Consider the following 26,905-nt stretch of genomic DNA (forward strand, 5'->3'; position numbering starts at 1 on the left):
AAAGTCCAGTGGTTAAGATTCCATGCTTCCAATGCAGTGGGCACAGGTTTGATCCCTGGTCTAGGAATTATGGGCTTTCAGGTAACTCCGTCAATAAAGAATCTGCCTGCAGTGCAGGAGACTCGGGTTCAATCCCTGGGTCTGGAAGATCCCCTGAAGAAGGAAATGGGAACCCACTCTAGTCCATGGAAAATCCCATGGACTGAGGAACCTGGTGACTTACAGTCCATGGGGTTGCAAGAGTCGGACACGATTAGCAACTAAACCACCACCATCTGGGAACTAAGATCCCACAAGCTGCACAGTATGGCCAGAAAAAAAAAAAAAAAAAGTTAAATTTTAAGTTGTGTATATTTTACCACACACACACACATACACACACACACAAACGCCTACAAGGAACGTCTAGTAGGACAATAAGTCCATGGAATGAAAATTCTCAAGATGAATCTCTTTCTAGAATTATGTGAATGTATTAAAATCTGAGTCCATGCTAGAATCTCAGCACCACCACCTCTCCTAAAGTCTGATGGACTGTGCACACTCATGCCAAAATGGTCAGTGTGTTGGACATCTCTAGAGCCTTTTTTCCTGTTCTCGTGGCTGTACTGTTTTACTGTGAGTCATTGCTCAGGTGCCACTTTGGGTAGCCCCTCAGCCCCGCTCCATAGCCATGCCACCCACTTATCGCTTTCTGTCCTAGGGCTTCTCTGCTGCTGCTGCTACTGCCTGGGACACCTGTGGAAACTACTCAGCCATTCTGACGCACGCACGGTGTGGAAGTATGAAGGCATTAACATCACCTGGGAAATCAGGTAACGTTGAGACACATCCTACGTGACTGATTAGAAAGTCCCCAGCGTACAGTCTATTTATATCTATGTTGCTGTTGTTTAGTCACTAAGTTGTGTCCAACTCTTTTGCAACCCCAAGGACTGTAGCCCACCAGTCTCCTCTGTCCATGGGATTTCCCAGGCAAGAATACTGGAGTGGGTTGTCATTTCCTTCTCCAGGGGATCTTCCCGGCCCAGGGATCAAACCCACGTCTCCTGCATTGGTAGGTGTATTCTTTACCACTGAGCCACCTTGTATATGCAGCATAAAGTCTCTCTGGAAGAATCCCCAAAGAACTACTGACAGGGATATTCCTACAGTCCAGTGGTTAGGACTTCCTGCTGTCACTGCTGAGGGCTTGGGTTTGATCCCTGGTCGGGCAACTAATATCTCACAAGCCACGTGGTACAACCAAAAATAAAAAAAGAAAGAGTGGCATTGTTTTCAGGAAGTGAAACCGGGTGGCTGAAGAAGGATGGGGTGAAGAGAGAATTTTCAATGAACATTCTTTATGCCTTTTGAATTCTGAATCATGTAAACATAGTGCCTATTTAAGAATAAAACAGAATCTAAATTTAAATAAAATCATTAATGTGAGAACATCTTATTTGATGTAAGAATAAGAAGACTTAAATATCCAGATTGATTACAGTCCTATAGATTGAGGGAAAAAATAGATTAGTTGTGGCAAGGTTGTCACATTAAGAAATTACCTTAAAAAGTCAAGCTTGTCATAGATTATCTGCTCATAAAGGGGGCTTTTATAGAGGAAATAGCACTTTTAGTTCAGAAAGCAATCATCATATTATGTTGGTCACATTTTAGACAGTATGTGTCAGAAATGTTGGAATGAAACTGCTGGTTAGAAGATATTTCTGGTGACTTCAAATTGATTATATATCATAAGTAATGGAAAGGGTGTACCATACATCAGACTACTAAACTAACTGACAAAGGCATTTTACTTTTCTGTGATATTTTGGCAATAGCCTTGGTCTAGAAGCACATTCAGGTGAATCCAGACAAATTCTGTGAGATCATTTCAGAGGAAAAATTCCTTGATTTTGTCAGATTTCTCAAAATGGCCCCACCTGTTTCTAGTTATATCAAACTTAGGCTACAAAACAGATTTTCATATCAAAAAACCTGGAGACTCTGTGTACCCTCACTAAGTCTGTTATAAACACAGTGACTTCCTTTAGTGATGGTTTTTGCTACGTTTTAAACAAGCGTGAGAGATAAAATCTGTTTCATAGGAAGATTAATCCATGACATTTCCTATAATCAGTTCACCTAGTGAATTTAATTTTCTATTCACATAATCTGGATTTACAATGAAAACTTTCAGGAATACTTTTATGCATAATACATAGTAATGATACCAACCAGGCTTCTTGGTCTTCCCCAAGCAATAGACATTGACTACAGGCCAGACAAGAAATTCAAGCAAGACATTATTGCGGCTACTGCACCGGCTGCAGGAAGGAGCAAAAACAGCTAACAGGGTCCCTTGTCACTCCCCCTTGTTGTTGTTTAATCGCTAAGTTGTGTTCAACTCTTTGTAACCCCATGGACCACAGCACGCAAGGCTTCCCTGTCCTCCACTGTCTCCCAGAGATGCTCAAACTCATGTCCACTGAGTCGGTGATGCTATCTAATCATCTCATCCTCTGTCTCCCTCTTCTTTTGCCATCAATCTTTCCAGCATCAGGGTCTTTTCCAATGAGTCTTTTCCATGAGTCCAATGAGCTCTCCGCATCAGGTGGCCAAAGTACTGGAGCTTCAGCTTCAGCATCAGTCCTTCCAATGAACACCCAGGACTGATCTCCTTTAGGATGGACTGCTTTGATCTCCTTGCAGTCCAAGGGACTCTCAAGAGACTTCTCCAGCACCACAGTTTAAAAGCACCACATCTTTGGCACTCAGCCTTCCTTATGGTCTAACTCTCACATTAGTGCATGACTACTTTCCCCCTTGGTGTTTCTTATGTGAGGTGAGGGGAGGGGTGTATCCCAAAGGACAGGCCGGAGGGGTGGTTTACGCAGTTTGCTCACCCCTCTGTGGTGTTGAGTGCAGGGGGGCAAGCACTGCACCCTGCTTTTGCTCCTACCTTCAGTTTTTGTTCCTGGCTCTTCAGAAACGGCAGCTGGATTTTTTTATACATATATATATATATATCTCTTGGTCCAGAACCAGCCCCAAGTGTGCGTGTACACAGTTATTTTTAGGCCCATACAGTTTCTTTGTATTCTGTTGCTGGAGGAGAGGTGTGTCGAGGCGCAAGCATTGCAGCACTGCCGTGAAGCGTCCCGGGTCCCAGCCCGTCTCACTTAGAGTATTTTATATTACTTTAGATAATCTTGCCAACTCCATTTTTCCCATTTTCACACATGGGAAAACTGAGGCTAGGAGATGGGTTTGGCTCGCCTTCCTCACACAGTATGACCGCACAAGAAATATACATACAGGTCCTCAACCTCTCTTCTGTCTGTGCAGAAATGGTGCTTCTCATTTGCACAGGGAAAAACTATGAGCTGTGTTTTCCCTACTTTCTTTCTGTGCTTCATTGATTAGATAGGGATTTATTCTTGATAAGATTTCAAAATCAAATATGAGTTGGATCAAACTAAGGAAAATGATAAAAACTAGGTATTTTTAAGCATAAGAGCAAAGCAAAAGAACTACTATGCAATGTGACTACTTTAAAAGTTATTCTGTTGGTTGCCATCCCAAAGTTTACTCACAATAATTCATGGGAATTACTATCACATGCTAGGAGAAAGTATAATTAAGGTTGCCTGCTAGCATTGCACTACATAATATAATCTGTTTATTCAGAAGCTCCACTTTGTCTTCCAAAGGTTGATTCAGGAGCTTCTTAATCTGACAAGATATGTTTTATTATGCTTTCCTTTGTAATGAATATTGGAATACTTAATGCAGGGACTGATTCTTTATTGAAAACAATATATTACAGAGAAAAACTTTTACTCCCTCTGAGAAAGCAATCTCCCAGTCCCAGTGTGGGCATATTAACCATCTAAATTTGATCTTCTCATGAAACTAACTTTTAATTGTCTTTAACAATACATTCTAGGTCTTATACTAGAGAAAAAAATAAGGTGACTATTTTAAGCTAAATACTTATTAAGTAGCAAAAGCAATGAACCTCACTTAGTTTGTATTTAATAGGCCTTATATTTACTGAAGCCTGAAACCCTGGTTATTACTACTTATATAACACTGAACTTGGTGCTTGCATAAAAGAATGAAAGAGGTGATACTAACCAAATTAAATAGAGAAAACTTCCCATGAACTGTAGAACTCCCTGAAGATTTTTAATATTAAGGTTAGCTTCTGGGGTAATTCAGAAAAACTTCCCTAGAATTTTGAGGATGAACCATTCAATTTTGAAACATCAGTTTCCCTTCTTGTAACTAAGGTTTTTATGGAAGAAAACATTTTTAGTCCCACATATGTAGCTTCTGAACCCTGGTCACGAATGTTTTCTTTCTTTACCAACATCCTTCAACATCTTTCAAAACATCCACAGTTTTCCTGGGAACAATAAGTGATTTTTTTGTTTTATTTTTTTATAAAAATAATATATATCTTTAAATTCCAAAGTTGTCAAGGCATTGTTTGGGCAAAGAAATCAACCAATTCAACCCAAATTAAATCAATGATAGCATGTAAACAGAAACAGAATCCTTGGTGATATTTAATTATTTAACCCATCATTTAGTAACTTCATTGGTTTGAGAGCCAAAATATGAATCTATATTTTCAACTTGAACCCAGATCTAACTTATTCTCAATCCAACCTTGAACAGGGTCAGATGAAATACCAAGGGGCTATTTCAAGGCTAGTCTGCTAGTGTCCATTTTAAGGAGTGAAGAATCTGGACTGTTTTTTCTCCCAGACTCACCTGAAGCACTTTTAAAGTATAAATTCATCTTACCCATGAACTTGTTCAAAACATCCTTCTGCTTGTGCTTCTCAGCAGCAGACAATTCCCCCTGGGGCTACTCTGAACATGTTCAACAAGATGGACCTGCCAATACATGGAATGAAAAATGTCAGACTGACCCTCCAGTTGGAATCAATCTGTTCCTTTCAACTTTGAAGTTTGAAGATTTGTTTGTCATTTTCACTCACTCTGCAGGTATGGAATTCTCTCGCCACAGTTTATGGGGTCGAAGCTTTGGTGGCTATGCAGTCTTCGATTTCTTTTCCTACTTGCAGGAATGTGAGGCCTGAATATGACTTACAGCCCAGGCAGTAACCAAGATGACAACATGTAGGAAAGAGTAAATTGACTGACCCCGAAGCTAAGTATCAGTCTCAGAGATTTACGGTAGGGACTTTAAAGAGACACCCAGGAGCCAAGAAGTACTGCAGGATTCCTTGAACTCATGGTGTTCTTCCTTTCAACCCTCCTAAGAAACTGGAATTAAACCATTGGCTCATACCCTCTTAAACTACAGAAATGGTGCCAATGGTATTCACGCTTTGAGCTGTCCACATTAATAACTGTCATAGAAACATTACACCAGTGTCCTTAGACTTCTGTGGTACATTTCACCAGAAACTTGTGAAGAAGGTTGAAGAAATCTAACTTAAAAAAGAACCACTAGTCTATGTGTGATAAAAGCTCATTTTTTTGGATCCATTTTATTATGATATAATTGACACTCAGCACTGTGTAAGTTTAAGGCGTACAGCATAATGATTTGACCTTCATATATTGTGAAATCATGTCCACAAGAAATGTAGTTCACATACATCATCTCATACAGACAAAAAAAAAAAGAGGCAAAAAATGTTATTTTGATCATAACAAGAGCTCTTTGGATCTTTTCTAAAGGCCCTTGACAAGAGGAAAAGGGAAGAATCTTTAGGTGATGCAGAAAAAATTTGATGAGGTCCAGCAAAGACTTTGGACTCCAAAAAAATGTATGCCCTTAAGGAGCTATACAAACTTGAGTTATTCAAGTCTTTCTGACTCTCAATTTTATCATTTACACAATGAAAAATTAAATGACATCTAATTTCCATCTCAATTTTAAAACTCAGATTCTACAATGAAATGTCAGTAAAACGTGAATATTAGTTACCAAAATTATTTTAAAAATTACCACATTTCATAAAATAACCACATTTCAAAAAGTACTACATGAAACATTTTGCATAAGGAATTTTTTTTCATATTTAACCCTAAGGAACACTTGAGGAGGCATTTGACCAAGACTATCAAATACATTTCTTCTTAGGGTGACCAGCAGTTAAAACAGGACTGTCTCAGTTTTGCAACTCAGAGGCCCATGTCCCAGGAATCTCCTCGGGCACAGGTAAGCCAGAAAGGCTCTTCACCCTATGTCATGATCACCCTATATTAGTCCTTCTCTTCCAACCCCTCCTCAGCTCTCTCCTCCTACAAGAATCAGTTCCTTCAATTGTCAGATTCAGTCCCAATCAGCTACTGATTCAATCCCAACCAAGAAAGACCTTCTATAAGGAACTGTAATTGAGAATTGTCTTGGTTCTATTTCTCAGCCCTCATTTAATGAGCCTGGGATAGCCTTGGCCAGCTGCTTGCCTACTGAGAACTTATTCCTGTATCGGTGGGAAATCCTGCTATAATAATCTGACCTCTCATCCACGGCCTTGACAGCTTGCCATGCCCTTCTCCCACTCCCATGTAGGAGCAGAACCTGCTCCCTTGATGCAGGGATATACTACCTGTATCCCTCGATGAAGGTCTGAGTCCTTTTTTTGAAGTGATTTAACTTTCCATCTAAGAGCTTCCCTGATGGCTCAGTGGTAAAGAACCTACCTGCAGTGCAGGAGACTGCGGTTTGATCCCTGCAAGATCCCCTGGAGAAGGAAATGGAAACCCCCTCCACCCATTCCAGTGTCCAGTATGGATGTGAGAGGTGGACTATAAAGAAAGCTGAGCACCGAAGAATTGATGCCTTTGAACTGTGGTGTTGGAGAAGACTCTTGAGAGTCCTTTGGACTGCAATAAGATCAAGCCAGTCAATCCTAAAGGAAATCAGTCCTGAATATTCCTTGGAAGGACTGATGCTGAAGCTGAAACTCCAATACTTTGGCCACCTGATGCTAAGAACTGCTCATTGGAAAAAAACCCTGATGCTGGGAAAGATTGAAGGTGGGAGGAGAAGGGGATGACAGAGGATGAAATGTTTGGATGGTATCACCGACTCAATGGACATGAGTTTGATCAAGCACTGGGAGTCAGTGAAGGACAGGGAGGCCTGGCGTGCTGCAGTCCATGGGGTCTCAAAGAGGCAGACATGACTGAGGAACTGAACTGAACAGACCAGTATTCTGGCATAGGAATTCCCATAGAAAATCCCACTTTCTGGTAGTTGCTTGGCCTGTGGAAGCATCACTGCAAACTTCACATGCCATTCTCCCTGCGTGCATGGGTCCAAACTCCCCCGTTTCATAAGGTTACCAATTACATTAGATTATGGGCTGCCTTAATGACTTCATTTCAACTTATTACCTCTGTAAAGACCTTGTCTTCAAATAAGGTCACATTCTGAAAGACTACTAGGATTAAGATTTCAACATATCTTTTTAGGGGGCACAATTTAATCCACAGCACATGGCTGGCCCATTTGTCACAAGTCATAGAACTGTGCACTTAAAATGTGTGCCTTATACTATAAAGTCAATTGTAGAAAAGCTTGACATCGATGAAAATTTTTGGTGTCATCATTGAGAGGTATGTTTTAGTCAAAGGGAATTTTTAGGGCCTCAAACCCGGGAGGCAGCATCTCCTGTAACCCTGAGAGAGCTACTTGAAGGAGGCACGGGGAACAGGGGTTTTGCAACAAAAGGCAGGGAGTCTGAACATCAAAAGATTGTTGTTAATTAAAGAAGATCAGATATATCAGACTAAGGAATTTAGCACTTTTCTATACATGGGAAGATGCAAAAGTCTGGGCTCACTGAAATCATTCTTTTGATAAGCACCTCAGCTATCTGGAGTCAGTATCCTGTGTTTTCACATTGTGAGCATCCTCAGGGGAAATCTGACATGTAAAATGCATATTAGAAAAGAGAACTCACGCTCTGTCTCTGAATACAATAGTGCATTATAAGGCGAAACTTGGTTTTGTCCTGCATTTTCCCCAACTATATTAAACCCAGCGTATTAAACTCAGCAAATAGATAGCACTTGTCCCATCCAACTCCTACTGAATGTTGCTTATACCTTACATGACTCAAGTGATTTCCTAATGAAGAACTGACTTTTTAAATACAAGGATATGAATACAGAGTGGCAAAAATTTAGGATTCCAAGTGATTTTAAAACTTGTTACTTTGGTCTCATCAGTGAAGTACAGTGTTGAAGAGTGTATTTTTTTCAGTGGGAGGAAATCTCACGCTGTAATAAATTGATATCAAGTTTATAAACCAGAGACTTGTAAAGTGAAAAACCATCATAAAGGTCAACAAGAATACCCTCTTTTTTTGGAGACATGGAGAGGTTAGTGCTGTGCCCAAGATCACACAGCTAGAGACTGGAAACCACATTTCCTGACAACTCGACTCAGAGCCTTTCCAAGCTCCGGCTCTGTCTGCAGTTAGTTCTTGGTATTTCCTGTGTGAAATGCAAAAGAGAGAGAGAAGAGTCTAGCACAACTACCCCAGGAAAGGGAGGACAGAATTTCATGTCCAAGAAAGTAAAGCTCTAATTGCTTTGTATGATAAAAATGCAAGAATAAAAAAAAACAAAATTCACTCCAAAATTCAATAAATTGTCTTATTATGTCTTCATTGTGGATATGCAGTTTTTCCAGAAACCTCTGTCCTGAGGAGTTGATGTGTAAGGACTTGAAAAACCCAGATAATTCTGTCTTAAATGGTTCTATATCTACAATTTAAGTATATTTGTAAGAGTTCATACATGTACATGCATGCACGCCCAGTTATGTCAGACTCTTTGTGACCCCATGGACTGTAGTCTGCCAGGCTTCTCTGTCCATGGAATTTTCCAAGCAAGAATATTGGAGTGGGTTGCCACTTCCTCCCACAGGGAATCTTCCTGACCCAGGAATTGAACCCCAGCTCCTGTGAGTCTCCTGCTTTTCAGGCAGATTCTTTTATTGGACCAGTTAATTAAAATACACTCTTATTTTTCTTGGATTGATAGAATGTTATTTTGCTTTAAACCTAGTGAAGACATAGAGAAAGAATGTCATAATCATTTTACTACTTAAAGCAAAGTGAAATTATTTTGGTTCATTAAATAATATTTTTAACCAAAGAGGCATAGTAACTGCAAAATAAATTATCTGAAGATCTAGTATTTTAAGATGTGATCTCTATGTAATTCATATATCACACACACAGAGATATATCTGTATTCATTCTTTCATTTCTTAGTTCATTTATTCAACAACAATTTGTTGAGCACTTATTATGGGCCTGTCTCTCTACCACTAGGTTTAAAACATAAAAATACAAAATGTTCTTTCTGTTTCCTTATCAAAAATAGTTACTTAGACGGTAACAACTGTTAGAACAAGATAACTCCAGGCCATCTGTCAAATGTTTACCATTATCAAAAGTCTTCCTGGAGGGAGTTGCAACTTTGGCTCACCTCACCAGCAGTAATTTAATTTTTCCAAGTTTCAAAGTGTTCTAAATGCCTCAGACACAGCAGAGAAATAAAATAAGATCCCTGACTCTGGTAAGCTTACATGCCATTGGAAGAAACAAAAATAAACAATTAAATATATAACATAACATCAAGTAGTACAGAGTTCAAGAAGAACAATGAGTGTAGTAGAAAGATAGGGAGAATGTGGGGTGCTGGGGTGGGGGCGACTTGTGGGGGAGGCACTGCTCTTCAAATAAGATGGTTCAGAAAGCCCTTTCTGAATTAATGATATTTGTACAGAGACCTGAATAAAATAAAAGCAAGCCTGTGTATATCTTGGGGGAAAGCTGTTTAGTCAAAGGAAATAGGAAAGGTAAAAATGTGATAGAAAAAACATGTTTAGTATATTACAGCAAAGAGACCAGCATGGCCAGCTTGCTTGGAAAGGGGGAACGTGAGAGAAAATGACTAGGAAATGTAGACATTTGTCTTTGCCTTTGCCTTTGCCTTTTAGAGTCACTGTGATATGAGTGTTCTGAGGGTTCTGGAATAAGAAAGGGCACAATCTGATTGACATTTCTAAAACAGGGCTTTGTTTTCTGGATGCAAATTAGGCTCTAGGAGAACAAGAGTAGGAGATGAGTTGTAAGGCTTTTTGGTGGCTGTCCAGGTGAAAGCTTGGACAAGGGTGATAATGATGAAGCATGGCTGAATTTTTGACATATTTTGGAAGTAGAGCCAAAGGATTTACTAGAGTATTCTGGGTATAATAAAAAGACATGTGACAGTTGAGTAACCGAGTAAATGGTGATATCTGTCACTGAAATGGGAAAAACTGGAGAGAGGAAGACATCAGGGTCCAGCTCAAGGGCATTGGTAAGTTTGAGATGCTCACTAGACATCTGAATGGAGATGTGAAGTAGTTCAACACTTGAGGCTGGAGTTCAGGGAGAACTCACAGCTAGAAATAAAGATTCAGGAACCACCATCCTATTGACAATTTTTAAAACCACAGGATTGCATGAGAGCAACTAAGAAAGGAGTGTCAGTTGGAGAAGAGGAGGGCCAAAGACTGAATCCTCAACATTTTATGGACCTGAAAGAGGAGGAGGAGTCTGACAAGCAATGGCCAAAGGAGAATCAGGAAACCTGGAGAATGTGGGATTCAGGAAAAGAGCAGAAGAAAATGTATCAAGATGGAAAAAATGATCAATTGAGTCAAAAGTGATGAGAGAACAAGGTAAGGACTAAACACTGATCACATGGAGATGAAGATGGAGCAAAGACCGTGACAACTCAGCTGGTATTAGTGATCTCCATGAATACTAGCAGTGACTCCTGAACGAAGTAGGTGGGAGAGGGAATGGAAGGTAATGGTAATGTAGCCAACACGTAGTAGAAATATTTGCCAAGAGTCGTGCAGGGGGCGCCAGTGGTAAAGAACCGTCTGCCACTGCAAGAGACGTAAGAGACGCGGGTTCGATCCCTGGGTCAGGAAGATCTCCTGGAGGAGGACATGGCAAACCACTTCAGTATTCTTGCCTGAAGAATCGCATGGAGAGAAAAGCTTGGCAGGCTACTGTCCATTGCACTGCAGAGTGGGACGTGACTGAAGCAACTATGCATGCATGTGCTATAAAGCAGGGGTCCCCAACCTCCACAATCTAATGCCTGATGATCTGAGGTGGAGCTGATGTAATTAGTAATAGAAATAAAGTGCATAATAAATGTAATGCTCTTGAATCATCCCCAAACCACACCCAAGCCCATGGAAAAATTATCTTCCAGGAAACCGGCCCTGGTGCCAAAAATGTTGGGGACCACTGGAAGAACAGAGATCTGTGGTAGTCTAGATTTTCTAGTTATAACTGTAAAATAGTTTCTGCCCTACAAACAATTTCCTGTTGCTGGGAGTTTCTACATGCACAGGCCTTTTCTTAAATTATAAATTTTAATTTTCATAATGGCCATCGTAAAGCAAATTTGAGTTCAGGATGAACTTTTGATATCTGCAAATGTTCAGCAGGAAAAAATGCTGAGAAATGTAAAGCAATATTTAGTTTCGTTCAAGCCACCCAGCCAACTCTGGGAGTTGGTGATGGACAGGGAAGCCTGGTGTGCTGTGGTCCACGGGGTCACGAAGAATCAGACACAACTGAGTGACTGAACTGAACTGAAAGCCACCAGCATCTGAGATTCTTCTGAATTTCCCAGAGGACATAACCATTGCCATGCACACCAAAACTCAATAAATACTAGTTAGATTGAATTTGACACCACCAAATCCAGAGAAATTAAGGGTTAAAGAAATATCAAAACAAAATATCTGAGGTTGCCTGCAGATCAAGATTCTGCCAAGAAATCTTAATGACCGTTTTCATAAAATGTGGTACAAAGTTGAAAGAATTGTGTGGGAAATTTGGATAAGATACATCTAAATAAAATCTGGAAAAGCTAGATGCTGCTGCTGCTGCTAAGTCGCTTCAGTTGTGTCTGACTCTATGCGATCCCATACATGGCAGCCCATCAGGCTCCCCCGTCCCTGGGATTCTCCAGGCAAGAACACTGGAGTGGGTTGCCATTTCCTTCTCCAAAGCATGCATGCATGCTAAGTTGCTTCAGTCATGTCCGATTCTGTGCGACCCCATGGACAGCAGCCCACCAGGCTCCTCTGTCCACGGGATTCTCTAGGCAAGAATACTACAGTGGGATGCCATTGCCTTCTCCAAGATAAAACTAGATAAACGAACCAAATCACTCAACTGAAAGAGTGATAGATAGGGCCAATTTCTCATGTTTTTATTTTACCCTCTGTGTTTTATATAACAGAAATAAGGACTGAGTTCTTTCCAAAATGTTATAGTAATTCTCCCTGTAGTCATTAAGAGATTTTTTTCCCCCTGAGTTGGCCAGTGTTCACAAGATCATTTCCTTTAATTAGAATGATTTTGACTGTGTGCTCTGGGTTAAACATCTCCTTGCTGTGCACTCAAGACTTCATCCTCAGGAGAGGAGAGACAGCCTCATGTCTCCAGAGTGAGACCACCCCTCCCTGGCCTTCATTCAGGAGCCCTGAATGATGTATGAAGGCTCCCACTTCTTACTACATTTCAACATTCAAAGAATCCACCTTGAGGCCATGAGGATTCACCTAATTATGGCCCATCCCACTATTTATATGGGTCAACCCAAGAAGCTCTAACTCCTAAGTGACCTTCATTGCCTCTAAGCACTCCCATCCTGTCATATCCCTGGCTCTGTTCCAGTCCCTGACTCTCTCCTGAAACTCTTCTGCTATGCCCTCTGGGACTCGGGCCAGACATCCTCAAAGCATCCAGTCACCTCAACTCTCCTCTGGGGCTTTACTGTCCTTCCCAAAGAAAGAGAAAAAAAGAAACAGAAGTCGCTCAGTCATGTCCGACTCTTTGCAGCCCCATGGACTGTAGCTGACCAGGCTCCTCCATCCATGGGATTTTCCAGACAAGAATACTGCAGTGGGTTACCATTTCCTTCTCCAGGACTGCCCTTCCTAGTCCAACAGATAACTGGGTCTCCCCGAAGGCAAGCTGCCCCTCAAATCCCTTCAAGAAGTGGTTACTTTCTCCCAGCGCCCCAGGAAAAGTCTTCCTGGGTTTTCACTTCCACGCCAGTCTATCCTTTCTAAAGACCTGGCTTTGCATTCCTCTTGTATCTCAAAAACCTTGGCATACAGCTCACTGCCTTTCCCTCTCCATTTCTCTTTTTTTTAATATTTACTCATTTGTCTGAGTTGGTCTTAGTTACAGCATGTGGGATCTTTAGTTTTGGCATGTGGGATCTAGACCAGGGATCGAACCTGGGCCCCCTGCATTAGGAGTGTGGAGTCTTAGCTACTGGACCAGTAGGGAAGTCTCAGTCCTAGTGATATCTTTATTCATATTAATGATGTTCCCAGTACCCCAACTCTTCGCTCATGAAACGCCTCTCCACCATAATATGAACAGTTGATCTGAACAGTTCCTCAACCACAGACTCCCCTGGTCATAACACAGACCTTGTCAAAATGAATAAATGCAACCCCTCCTTAATCTCAATTTCAAAAATTCTATTCTCTAGCAAACAACTACCCTGCTGCTCCAATTAAAAAAAAAAAAAAAAATCCTTCATTCCTTTAACTCCGCCCCCTTCCCACTCACACTTCTCAGGTCTTCCTTTTCCCTCTGACCCAAACTTAAACACCACGTCAATCATTGTAAACCCTCCCTGTGAACCCTCTCAAATCTCTTGCTCCTCTATCACTTTGTAACCCATCTTCAGCAAAACTTGAACCCTAGTCAAGCTCATCTCTCTACCATCTCTACACTTGATCTCTGCAACTAAATGTGGCAAGAGTAAAATGGGAGGTTAAAAAAAAACATGCTGGTTGGTCTCATTTTAAATCCATGATTTCCAATTTCAAGGGCTCTCTGTTCCTGCCCCCAAATTATGCTACATTCCCTTAGAAACCCACTCTGTCACTTACTAAGTGACCGTGAGATAACTTCTCCTCTATCCTGGGCTTCCCTGGTGGCTCAGATGGCAAAGAATCTGCCTGCAGTGCAGGAGACTCAGGTTCTATCCCTGGGTCAGGAAGACCCCTGGAGAAGCAAATGGCTACCCACTCTAGTAGTCTTACCTGAGAAATCCCGTGGACAAAGGAGCCTGGTGGGCTACAGTCCATGGAGTCACAAAGAGTCGGACACAACTGAAGCGCTTGACAGTTTCACTTTCTTTCCTCTATCCTGAATCTTTGATGACATTGTTCCAACCTTTCATCACGCTCCTAAATAATAAGCTTTCTTTTCACTTCAGATCTTTTCACTTTTCAGATCATCAGATGAGAACTTCCTCAAATTGACCCACCTACCTTCATTGGCCCCCACACACTGTCATTTTCTCCTGTTACTATGATCAGTGATCCTTAGAGAGTGGTCCCCTGCTCAGCAGCATCAGTATCACCTGGGATATTAGAAATGTAAATTCTCAGGTGAACTCAGACCTACTGAATCAGAAACTCTGGAGGCGGAGCCTAGCAGTCTGTATTCTACCAAGTCCTTGGAGTGACTTTGGCACATGCTAAAGCTTGAGAGCCATCTGGGAAACCTTTTGCTTAAAAGTCCTCCCCCGGAAACTGTTTTTAAATTTTAGGGGATAAGAGATGGATGGCAGAAGTTGTAAAAACTCCTCCAAGTGATTCTAATGGGTAATTTTGAAAATCACTGCTATGACTCAATAGTCCACACTCATATCTAAGGACAACCTTTCAATATGATCAATAATTTCCCTCACCCTTGCCTCCTCAAAGACACTTCTCCAGCAATTTCTTCTCTCTCTCTAGCATCTTTGATTTTTTTTTTCCTCTGCTAGAGCATTCCTGTCTCCCTAAAACATGCTAATCTACCTCTTGCTAAAAAAAAAAAGAAAAAAATTCTCTTGACTTTATCTCCAGTTACTGCCCTATTTTTCTACTTATTTTTACAGCAAAACACTTTTTAGAATGGGCTCTTTTTGATACTTTTTTGATACAAAGCACTCTTGAGAGAAACCTATACTAATTATTTCCAATGCATATCTTTCCAGCCCCATTCTCATTAAACTCACTTTAATCAGCTTGTTTCCCCACCATCCTAGGAAATCTGGACTTGCCAAAGACACTAATTACCTCCATGTTACTCAAGCCAATGGTAAAGTCTCAATCCTCATTGTACTTGATTTATCAGCAGAAGTTGACATTGCTGAGCATTCCCTCCTACTGGAAACACTTCCTTCAGTTTGTTTTCAGGAAACCATCTCCTCTTCTTTTATCTTTTTTCTCCCTGCTGTGCTGGCAACTCCTTCTCTGTCTCCTTTGCTGATTTCTCCTCAGAGTCTCCGGACCCATCTTTGGTCCCCCTCTCCTGTGTCTCCACACTCACTCCCTTGGTGATCGCATCTCATTTAATGAATTTAAAGACCATCCAACACTAAAATCTACAAAATTGCTATCTCCCAGTAAGACTTTGCTCCTAAACTCAAGACTGATAAAGCCATCTGTCTATTTACCATGTCCCAACAGCCACAGGACTTCCAGGGAGGCTCAGACAGTAAAGCATCTGCCTACAATGCGGGAGACCTGGGTTCAACCCCTGAGTCAGGAAGATCCTCTGGAGAAGGAAATGGCAACCCCTTCCAGTACTCTTGCCTAGAAAATGCCACGGATGGAAGGGCCTGTACTGTAGGCTGTAGGCTACAGTCCATGGGGTCGCAAAGAGTTGGACACAACTGAGCAACTTCACTTCTTCGCTTCAACAGACACCTTAGTTTCAAGTGAACTCACCCTCAGACTCAACTGAACTGAACAGACACCTCAGGCTCAACATGTCCTAAACTGATTGCTAAGCTTTCCTCCAAAGTTCTCCTTCCACAGTTTTCCCCATCTCAACCAACAGCCACTTTGTCCTTCCAACTAGGAGTCATCCTTGGCTCCTTGACTGCGCTCTTTGGTTCACACACACATACCCTATTCATTCGACCAGCAAATCTTGTTTGCTCTACTTTTCAAATTTATTTGGAAATCCAGTGTTTTTTTATCATCTTTCCTGCATCCATCTATAAACTATCATCTTTCTTGCCTAAATTAGGCAACAGCATCCTCACTGGTCTCAGGAGTCCATCCTTGTCTCACCACAGTCTATTATTAATTAGCCCAGCATCCAGAGAGATGCCTTTAGGATATCTCAGCCCTTGTCACCTTTTTACACAGAGCTCTCCAACAGTTCTCTCCCTCACAGTAAGAGCGAAGGACTTGACAAGTCCCGATAGTGCCATCCAGTTCGCCTCTGATGTTTCCGGGACTCACTTGCTGGAACTTGTATTCAATCACTCCTCCATAATCACCAGGACGTCCCTGTTATTCCTCTTCATGTCAGCCAGGATCTGGCCTCAGAGCTCATGCCAAATGCCTTCAGCCCACTGCTACCCCAGGCCCTCTCTCCCTGCTCTCTACCCTGAAAGGATGAACTCCATGACAGATGCAATGGTGTCCCTGGCCCTCTGCTTCCAGGTGGAGAGCGCAGCAAAACATCTGAAGGAAGGACGAGGGGAAAGTTAGAGTCTCCTTTCCTCTCCTTTCCATCGCTTCCTTCCTGCACTGTTGGTGCAGGCCCTGCATCTCTCAACTTAAGGTCACAGCTCCCATCAGGCAGACTCTCCACACAGCTGTTTCCTACTCTGGGTTCCCAAACCATGGCCCAGTCACTCCCTCGGGCCTAGCGATGCTTACAGGGCCCTACAACCTCTAGCTCCAAGAAACCAGACTGTCCCTTGTCATTTCTGTACAGGTGGCCCATAACATTTTAGCTGAAGTATAGTTGATTTACACAATACCGGGTAAAGTGTAGTGTTCGTTTTGGGTGTCAGATTCAGACATACAGCAAAGTGATTCATATCTGGGTAGCCATTCCCTTCTCCAGGGGATCTTCTCCACCCAGCGATCAAACCCGGGTGTCCTGCATCACAGGTGGATTTTTTTTACCATCTGAGCCACCAAGGAAGCCCACAGCACATATGTAAATATAAATATAAGTGTCATTTGTTATGCCCGATGTCCGAATCCCCGAGCGGGAAAAGAGAAGGCCTCCAAGACAATGCAATTCGCAAAAAAGGGAAGTTTATTGCTGACTCAAGTCAGGGCTCCTGCCGCATCCAATGCAGTGGTGCGGGGTCAGAGAGCCCCGAGCCCAAGTTGTTACACAAATTTATAGGGTGAGCACACACCATTGGTAGTTGGTTTAAGCTGATTGCAAAGCAATTTCATTGGTCAAAACTCTCTCGCGCGCGGGACTTTCCCGGGGGTTTCCGCCCCGTTCCTAATTGGCAAACAGCAGTCAGTGTTAAGCGAAAGCTGATCCAGGTGGCCTGATAATCTTACCACCCAGAAGTAGGAAGGCCTACTCCTAATCTAAGCTGCCTGCCATGGCATTACTTCTGCTCGCCTCACATCATTGTTAGTCACTAAGTCATGTCCCACTCTTTGCGACCCCAAAGACTGTAGCCCGACAGGCTCCTCTGTCCATGGAACTCTCCAGGCAATAATACTGGAGAATTTCCTTCTCCAGGGAATCTTCCCAGCCTAGGGATTGAATCTGGATCTCCCACATTGTAGGCAGATCCTTTACCATCTGAGCCACCAGGGAAGCCCTTTATAAATAAATATAAACACTTCTTTCTTCCAATTCTTTCCCCTTATAGTTCATTACAAGATAGTATGGAGGGTCCTTTAAAAACTAAAAATAGAGTTTCCATATGGTCCAGCTATCCTACTCCTGGACTTATATCCAGAAAACACAAAAGCACTCATTGGAAAAGATACATGTATCCCAATGTTCATATTAGCATTATGTACAGCAGCCAAGACATGTAAGGAAACTAAAGAGCCCACATTTTTAAGAATAATCACTCAATAAATGCTGGAGAGGGTATGGAGAAAAGGGAACGCTCTTACACTGTTGGTGGGAATGCAAACTAGTACAGCCACTATGGAGAACAGTGTGGAGATTCCTCAAAAAACTGGAAATAGAACTACTATATGACCCAGCAATCCCACTCCTGGGCATACACACCGAGGAAACCAGGTCTGAGAGACACTTGCACCCCAATGTTCACTGCAGCACTGTTTATAATAGCCAGGACATGGAAGCAACCTAGATGCCCATCAGCAGATGAATGGATAAGGAAGCTGTGGTACATATACACTGTGGAATATTACTCAGCCATTAAAAAGAATTCATTTCAATCAGTTCTAATGAGATGGATGAAACTGGAGCCCATTGTACAGAGTGAAGTAAGCCAGAAAGATAAAGACCAATACAGTATACTAAGGCATATATATGGAATTTAGAAAGATGGTAACGATAACCCTCTATGCAAAACAGAAAAAGAGACACAGATGTACAGAACAGACTTTTAAACTCTGTGGGAGAAGGCGAGGGTGGGATGTTCAGAGAGAACAGCATTGAAACAAGTATACTATCAAGGTTGAAACAGATCACCAGCCCAGGTTGGATGCATGAGCCAAGTGCTCAGGGCTGGTGCACTGGGAAGACCCAGAGGGATGGGATGGAGAGGGAGGCGGGAGTGGGGATCGGGATGGGGAACACATGTAAATCCATGGCTGATTCATGTCAATGTATGGCAAAAACCACTATAATATTGTAAAGTAATTAGCCTCCAACTAATAAAAATAAATGGGAAAAAAAAAAAAGAATAATCACTTTTTGTAACTCTCTCCAAAACATCAGATTTGACTGTATCATCCTTCTCCTGCTCTGACTGAGGCAGGGCCTTTGCCCTTGCTGATACCTCTGCCTGTAGAACACTTTTCCAAGATACACACATCATAGGATATTCCTCATTCTCTGGCTTATGCCATCGTTATTTGGCTATCCTCCAATATAAAATTTAAAAATAAAATAAATAAAAATAGAGGCTTTTAAAAAATTGTTTTTAAAACACTGCAATTAAAAAGGATAGGATTTTTGGCATTTCATTATAAAAAAAAAAAAATCAACGTATCTGGTTCTTGGGAAAAGAAAAGATACACACATCACTCACTCCGAAGCCTCTTTCAAGTCTTCACTCAACTACCACCCTCTTAGCAAGACCCACCCTGTTCTTCTGACTCAAAATTGCACTTCTCCTCACCCTCCTTTCCCTGTACCTCTTCCCTACTTTGCTCTCTTCCATGGCCTTTATCATCCTCGAACATGTCAAGCTTATCTCCCCCTTCCCCGGGCCCCCTGGTGGCTCAAGCAGTAAAGAATCCCTCTGCAATGCAGGAGCCACAGGAGACGCAGGTTCCATCCCTGGATCAAAAGATCCCCTGGAGGAGGAAATGGCAACGGGCTCCAGTATTCTTGCCTGGCAAATAACATGGACAGAGGAGCCTTGTGGTCTACACTCCCTAGGGTTGCAAAGAGTCGGACACAACTGAAGTAGATTAGCTCTTAGCCCTTCCCCCCACTAGAACTGAAACTCCCTGAGGACAGGAATTTCTCTTTGGTTATTCATTGTTTATATCACGAGTACATGGAACAGTGCTTAGCTGCATGGGGCCAGTATGCAATGGAAGTTTTTTTTTTTTTTTCAATGCATTCAAAACAAGAAACAAAACCAGAACAAACAAAATAGCCCTCCTAAACCGCCAGGAGGTTAACAGAACTTGAAAATCTTGCCCAGTTTTAGTAATGCAATCTGTTTAGCTTTATCCAAACCCAAGTGAATTTTTAACTAGAGATTTAATTGAGTTTCACCACTGGTGACTTAAGATTCCTATTCAAACAGGTAAAATCTAGCAAGATAGAATTGCCTTCACATCGCACATTTAAAGTGAATGTTATAAATGTTGTAAAGTCTACAAATCATTTCAGTTGCTTAATTAAACGTAAAGCCAGATCTCAGAAATGTATAGCAGAAACAGCTTTAGTCTGAGATATGTGATTAGTCAGTGTTTTCTATCTGCTGGCAGTATACTGATCCTCCATTTTGTAAGTTTGTAGGCGAAAGTAATTTTAACTTCAGTAATTTTGCATGGATGAATTCTCAGCACATCAGTGCCCTTATTCTTGGCATGTGGAAAAGCCCAGAGCCCTGCATTTCTCTCAGCCTTTGGATCTATAATTTGCTCTATAATTTTCTTGCTCCCTTAGTTCATCTTCCCCTCATTGAAATTAGAAAATTTTATTCTTTTGTGAACGAAGCCCTCTTGACACCAACCTACCCCAAATGCAGGTAGATAACCCATAAATAATTTAAAGTTAAAAGAGCTGTCACTCTGAGGATTTCACTTGAATCTTGTTCTTAGAAGCTTCCTTTCATGTGAGGATCTGAACACTTTTTTACCAACATTATTGGATGATGATCCCTGACAGTCTTCCTGCAGGTACCTAGGCCTGCTTTGAAAGTCTCTACCTCTGCCTTAAGCCTGCCAGGAGGACTCCATTGTTTCCAGAGAAATAAAACGATGCTTTATAAAGATTTTCCATTGTGGTGGTTGATATCTTTCCATTGACCCACTGGAATGTCTTTTATACTCTGGTAGAAATTTAGGACACAATTAAAGTAGGCAGTATCCAAAGTCGATGCCCATTTTATATAACAATATCAAGTTTACAAATATAAACTGATGTGGCAGAACAATTATTTTCTTTCAATTCACAGGAGGATCCATAACTCCTCGATTTATTATAACGGGATGTGTTTACCTGGTAGAGATCTGAATGTGATGATCTGAAATGGATATTTAATATGGACCTAATTGCGCCACAGGTAAAATTAGGTGCCATTCCCTTCTCCAGGGGATCCTCCCAGCTCAGGGATCAAACCCAGGTCCCCTGCATCGCAGGCAGATTCTTTACCATCTGAACCATGAGAGAAGCCCTCATAATAACTTATATTTCTTTTCTGATTAAGAAATCACTTTTTAAAATAATTTTATTTATTTTTGGTTGCACTGGGTCTTCATTACTGCATGGGTTTTTCTCTATTTGCAGTGAGCAGAAGCCACTCTTTAGTTGCAGTGCCTGGGCTTCACATTGCAAAAGCTTCTCTCGTTAAGAGCATGGCCTCTAGGGCACTTGAGTTTCAGGAGTTGCAACGTGTGGGCTCAGCAATTTTGGCTCAATAGTCATGGTACATGGGCTTAGTTGCTCCGTGGTGTGCAGGATCTTCCTGGATCAGGGCTCGAACCCATGTCTCTTGCATTGGCAGGCAGATTCTTTATCACTGAGCCACCAGAGAATCCCATTTTTATTTATTTTTAGAAATGTGGAATACATATAAATGCAAACGAGTCCCACGTGGCAGTCATGGAGATGTGTCACTCAGATGCCTGTTCAAAGAAGGAATGTGCTAGCCTCCAGGAATGTGCCTGGCTGACCACCTCCAAATGTCATCTCCTTCGGCAGACACCTCAGGTTCCCACATGAAGTCCTGCTTATCTCCGGGCAGCTCCCAAACAGGAACCAAGTAAGGCCATGATGGCCAAATTTATGGCAACCAAAGTCAAGGAAATGGTTGACACTCCGCCTTCCAATACAGGGGGCATGGGTCTGATACCTGATCAGGGAACTAGATTTCACATGCTACAACTAAAGATCCCATGAGCCACTACTAAATAAATATTTTAAAAATAATATAATTTTAAAAATAAATAAATAACACTGCTATGGACATGGGTATGTAAATACATCTTTGAGACATTGCTTTCAATTCTTTTGGACATATACCCGGAAATAGAATAGCTAGATCATGTGGTAAAGATATTTTTAGGTTTCTGAAGAAACACCATATTGTTTTGCATTCCCCACGGCAAATGCTAAAGATTTTACTTCTTCCACATCCTCATCAACACTTGTTATCTTAATTTTATTTTTTGATAGCAGTCATCCTAATGGATTCGAGGTAGTATCGTGCTGTGATTTTGATTTGCACTTCCTTAATGATTAGTGATGTTGAGTACCTTTTCACATGCTTATTGGCCATTTGTACATCTTCTTTGGAGAAGTGTCTATTTAAGTCCTTTGTCCATTTTTTTTTTTTTTTTAGTTGGATTATTTGGGGGGTTTTGTGGTTGAGTTGTAGTTGTTTATATATTCTAGACATAAACCTCTTTTCAAATGTAGAGTTGGCAAATATTTCCTCCTATGGCAAATATGGCCTCCCAGGCTATCTTTTCACTCTGTTGACTGTGTCCTTTGATGCACACGTTTTTAATTTTGATACAGTCCAATTAATCTATTTTCATTTTTGTTGGCTGTGCTTTTGGTGTCATATCCAGGAAATCATTGTCAAATCTGACATTATCAAGCTTTTCCTCTTTTTTCTTCTAAGAGTTTCATAGTTTTAAGTCTTATATTCAGGTCTTTGATCATTTTGAGTTTAACCTTTTAGTGTATGGTATGAGATGGGGTCTAACTTCATTCTTTTGCATGTGGATATGCAGTATTCCTAACACCATTTGTTGAAATCCTAACAGTCCTTTTGCACTCCTAACTTTGTCACAGTGCCCAGTTAGCACATCCCTGAATCAGAGCTACTGCGTGCTAAGGTTCTGTATCTATCCTCCCAGTCCTTCACTATCTCTCTTTCTCTCTTCCTACCACACACACACACACACACACACTCTTCATACTGCTGCATATACTGCTCCTTAAACACAATGATATGTATATGTTTCTGTTTTCATTAGATATTTTCAGCACCATTTAGTTCAAAAACTCTGTAGTGACTCATTGCGTGGAGGCACCATTATCTGCTTAAAGAAAGTGAAATCTCTCAGTCCTGTCCAACTCTTTGCGACCCTGTGGTCTGTAGCTTACCAGGCTCCTCTGTCCATGGGATTTTCCAGGCAAGAATACTGGACTGGGTTGCCATTTCCTTCTGCAAAGAATCTTCCCAACCCAGGAATCAAACCCGGGTCTCCCACATTGTAGTCAGACGCTTTACCATCTGAGCTACCAGAGAAGTCTTTATCTGCTTAAGCAATGCATATTTTAATGACCATATTTTAAAAGATTGCTTCTTTTTTTTTGAAAACATCGTGTTTCCTTTAAAAGATTGACCTGTGAAAAAGTATATGCTTGAATTCTAGAAAGAAAACTATTCAAAACGTATGACTATTGTTTCAATTATTCTCTTCCTTTACAGACTTTTGTGTAAAATCCATAAAAATGAATATCTAGGCTTCCATACCTTAACTAGAAATAGAATTCACTAGAACCTTCATATCATAAACCAGGAGATCTAAAAATGAACTTCATCCAGTCTGGCTGGAACTAATGGGATTTTAATTCCTTGAAGCACAAGATGCCCCGAGATGGCAAAGCTACTTAGTGCTCCTTCTATTGTATTTGACCTCAAGTCTGACCATCGCCAAGATACCCACTCTCCAATAACCTCCAAGCTCTCTTTGCCTTGGATCTCCTTGTTCTAACTCCAAGAATCTACTGACTTCACTGGCTGCTAAAGCTCTGAAAGGTTCCTCTTAATAACAACAGGGCAGGAGTGACTACAGCCAGAGCAATGCCACAGAAGACAGGAAACCAACTGCCTTCTGGCCTTCCACTGGCTCTGTAACTCTGGTTCCATCACTAGCACAATCTGAGCTTTGTTTTCCCATCTCTAAGTTAGCAAGAGTAATTACCTTCGCGCAAACTTGTTATGAGCTGCAAATAAGGTAACATGGGGAAGTAATTTATAAATAGAGGACATGATAAAAATTTTAGTTGTTTTTCTTAATAATTAACGAGTCCTGTGCAAGTGTGTAAGTAAATAGCAAGGTCAGTTCCCTGGGCTTCTTGAGGAAACAGGAGGGCAGGCAAATCTCAGTGTTCACAGGTAACAAGCAACTTCACTCATCACAGCTTTCTACATGTTTGTCAAGCTGAGCCAAGGCTTCTAAACGCTACTCACTGATGGACTGACCTGCAGGTTTCAGCCAACCGCAGCTTTCCAACCACCACTGAATATCCGTAACAACCAGCAATGAAGATTTTGTTGAGTCCTCAGACGTTCAGGGGTGTCCCGCAGATCTAAGTCACTCTCACTGAAACAAATAGAGGTTCCAGCGAAGGGTGGCAATCCCCCGGAGGAACAAGAAAATTCCATTTGTTCCAGGCCATTTGATACTGTCTAAGAGTGATGTCACTGAAACTCAGAAGTGAAGGAAGTGCAGACTGTCTTCCTGACTCTCGGGAAAAGTTAAATCCTCCATAAAAGTACCAAAGGGCAGAACCAACCTGGAATTCTACATCCTCCAGCATCCTCAGTCTCTGAGGTATAAAAAACAACTCCATCTGAGGAAGCTTCCACATCCATTTGATTCTCTTCACTCCCTCCCCCACTCACCCCCATTGCAATCAAATGCTTCTCAAATCAATGGACTCCACTGTAATCAAATACTTTGGAAATCAATAGACTCCATCGGATTTTGAATACAGAGACAAAGAGAACGTTCACCGTGGTCCCTCTCTGTGATTCTAAGTGTCTGTGACTCTACTTCAGTCAAGAAAGGAAGAAGCTGTTTTCTGCTTCTTGTTTTGAAACACCTGAAATATGACCCTGTTTAATCTTTCAATCAAAAGGAACTAAAACTGGAATCAAGGATTCAGTCTGCTTCTGAACGAAGAATCAAGACTTCAGCAAACAGAAAAATTGGTTTGACATTGTTGAGAATTCAGGATACATCCCTGTGTTAAGCAGCACCCTCATTCAGTTCAGAATCTTCCCCTGGCAGCACGGTGGCAGGGATTGTTCACACGGGCTCACTGAAAGAAAAACATTTACCGGTGCTGAATTGAAATCAGAACTTCTGTTCCCTAAGCTCCTGTGCTTCAGTAGGTACAGAGAAAGAGGCCAAGAGGGAATAAAAAGAGAAAAAATATCTTATACTTAAAAGAGTTAACAGTATCCGTGTAGGTTGAGTGTCTGAATAAAGCTAGAAGGGGATATACAAATAGCATCTCTCCTTACACGTATATTTGAAAGAAGTCAAAAGTCTATTTCTTAAGTCTCTCAGAATAATTCTTCAAGAATAATCGTTCCACTATCATATGTAAAGTAGGTAGTTGGTGGGAAGCTGCTGTGTAGCTCAGGGAGCTCAGATTGGTGCTCTGTGATGACCTAGAGGGGTGGGGTGGGGTGGGGTGGAAGGGAGGCTCAAGAGGAAGGGGAATGTATGCATGCACTTCAGTTCAGTCGCTCAGTCGTGTCCGACTCTTTGTGACCCCATGAACTGCAGCACACCAGGCCTCCCTGTCCATCACCAATTCCTGAAGTTCACCCAAACTCATGTCCATTGAGTCAGTGATGCCATCCAACCGTCTCATCCTCTGTCGTCCCCTTCTCCTCCTGCCCTTAATCTTTCCCAGCATCAGGGTCTTTTCAAATGAGGCCAAGGTATTGGAGTTTCAGCTTCAACATCAGTCCTTCCAATGAACACCCAGGACTGATCTCCTTTAGGATGGACTGGTTGGATCTCCTTGCAGTCCAAGGGACTCTCAAGAGTCTTCTCCAACACCACAGTTCAAAAGCATCAACTCTTCTGCACTCAGCTTTCTTTACAGTCCAACTCTCACATCCATACATGACCACTGGAAAAACCATAGCCTCGACTAGACGGACCTTTGTTGGCAAAGTAATGTCTCTGCTTTTTAATATGCTGTCTAGGTTGGTCATAACTTTCCTTCTAAGGAGTGTCTTTTAATTTCATGGCAGCAATCACCATCTGCAGTGATTTTGGAGCCCCCCAAATAGCTTATTCACATTTTTGCAAAGCAGAAGCCAACACAATATTGTGAAGCTACCAGGAAAGTTGTAAAGCTATTACCCCCAAATTAAAAATGTACTTTTGTAATTAAAAAAAGTGTTCCAACATTTCCATGGAGTCAGTCCCCTCTCCCAAGTCCATCCCATCTAGCTCTAACCACCATCCCATACCTCCTTCAGCCTCTATCTTGGCTGCTCCAATCTATGGAAAAGTTCTCTAAATTTCCATTTCCTCAACTCTAAGATGAGGCTAATTATACTTTTATTGGAGGCTTGTGAGAATTGAGTGAAATACTATGTAAGTAGCTCTTGAACAAGGCTTGGCACATAAAATATCGACAGTAAATAAACTATTAATGTTAATTTATCATAAAAAATTCTGATTATTTTATTTTCCTGTTTATAATCCTAAAATTACATTCCAGAGCACCCAGAATAAGTTCAGACTTCTAAGTTTAGCTTCTATGAACTTCATAATCTGCCTACTTTTAGCCTCATCTCCTTAATCATCTCAAATGCCACATCTTCCCTAGACACGTGGAACAACTGTGGTTTTCAGCACATACCATGCTAGGTCCTCAGCATATCCACATGGCTATCATCTCTCTTGAATTCCTTTATTCTTTTTATGAGCTAGAAGATTCCTATGCATCCTTTAAAACACAGATCAAATCTCAGAATCGGATGGGAAATGTCCTCTTTCCCCACAATTGGACCTACATCTTTGAGTAACGACATCAAAGCTTTTATCATCTTGTTCTATTTGTGCTTCTTAGCTGGATTCTCTATCTCTGCCCCCTCAATCCAGTACCATAAATTCTACTGGTACAAGGGTCTTGTCTTCGCATCTTCCTATGCCTGGCACACAGCCAGTGTTCAATGCAAATAGATGAAGGAAGGACAGAAGGAAAGGAAGGAGGGAGGGGTAAGAGAGGAGCAAACAGGAAGATAAAAGTAAAAGATAAAAGATGAAAAAGGGAAAACCAGACCTATTTCTTACTATGCTAGAGTTCCATGGTATTAGTTCTTCAGCTCCTGAAAGCTCACAGACTTGCATTTTCCTGCATCAAGAGATGTTATGATCCCCTATATAGACAGTTCTGGTCTTCAT

At 41.5% G+C, this 26,905-nt stretch overlaps 1 long non-coding RNA gene across 1 annotated transcript; it reads left to right on the forward strand.

Moving 5' to 3' along the window:
* Nucleotides 1-718: 718 nt before the first annotated feature.
* LOC122428867 lies at nucleotides 719-25,115 on the forward strand. The gene is made up of 5 exons (XR_006265837.1): nucleotides 719-815; nucleotides 4,840-5,001; nucleotides 6,110-6,187; nucleotides 20,689-20,796; nucleotides 23,176-25,115. It is a non-coding gene; the product is annotated as an uncharacterized LOC122428867 (long non-coding RNA).
* The last annotated feature ends 1,790 nt before the right edge of the window (nucleotides 25,116-26,905 follow it).

Source organism: Cervus canadensis, chromosome 27 (assembly GCF_019320065.1).
Source record: "Cervus canadensis isolate Bull #8, Minnesota chromosome 27, ASM1932006v1, whole genome shotgun sequence".
NCBI classification, from domain to species: domain Eukaryota; kingdom Metazoa; phylum Chordata; class Mammalia; order Artiodactyla; family Cervidae; genus Cervus; species Cervus canadensis.